At 57.3% G+C, this 503-nt stretch overlaps 1 protein-coding gene across 1 annotated transcript in view; it reads right to left on the bottom strand.

The window, feature by feature from the left end:
* The window catches only part of LOC104983826 (steroid 21-hydroxylase), a 7,170-nt gene that overhangs the window by 4,453 nt on the left and 2,214 nt on the right, over positions 1-503 (bottom strand). The gene's annotated exons all lie outside the window — the stretch shown is intronic.

Here is a 503-nt window from a genome sequence, read left to right as displayed (position 1 = left end):
CACTGGACCACCAGGGAAGTCCCCTCCCTCCTCTCTGTCTGCAGTCAAGCTGCTTGTGCTCCCAGGTGCAGGCGGCACAGAACTGCTTTCAAGGTTAGACTCCACAGAATACGGGTCTAGCCCCAGGACAAAAAGGCTGTAATGGCATGATCAAACATGCCCCCATCGATTCCAAAGTCCTCAGGAAGGAACTTGATAGCCACAGCTGGGATCAGGGGCCCAGCCCTCTTCAGGGAGCTGTTGCCATGAGGGGTGGGGTCCCAGTGGACTAAGTAGGGCTATCAGGGGCCACTGTTGCAGGTGAGGGGGCAGTTGAAGGACTTACAGGAGAGGTCATGCTAAAGATGGGTGGCAGGACTCGGTGGGAGGCTGGGGCACCGAGGAGGTGGGGTGAGAGCTTAGAGCTGAACTGAGCCTACACATCCCCCAATATCCCACCCTTTCTCTGCCAGCTGACCTCAGAGCTTTAATCAGAGCAAGACTCTGCCACCAGAGAGCCTGGG

Source organism: Bison bison, unplaced genomic scaffold, assembly GCF_000754665.1.
Source record: "Bison bison bison isolate TAMUID 2011002044 unplaced genomic scaffold, Bison_UMD1.0 scf7180017863415, whole genome shotgun sequence".
In the NCBI taxonomy this organism is placed as follows: Eukaryota; Metazoa; Chordata; class Mammalia; order Artiodactyla; family Bovidae; genus Bison; species Bison bison.
Note: the sequence above shows the minus strand (reverse complement) of the source record. Positions and strands in the feature narration are given on the sequence as shown.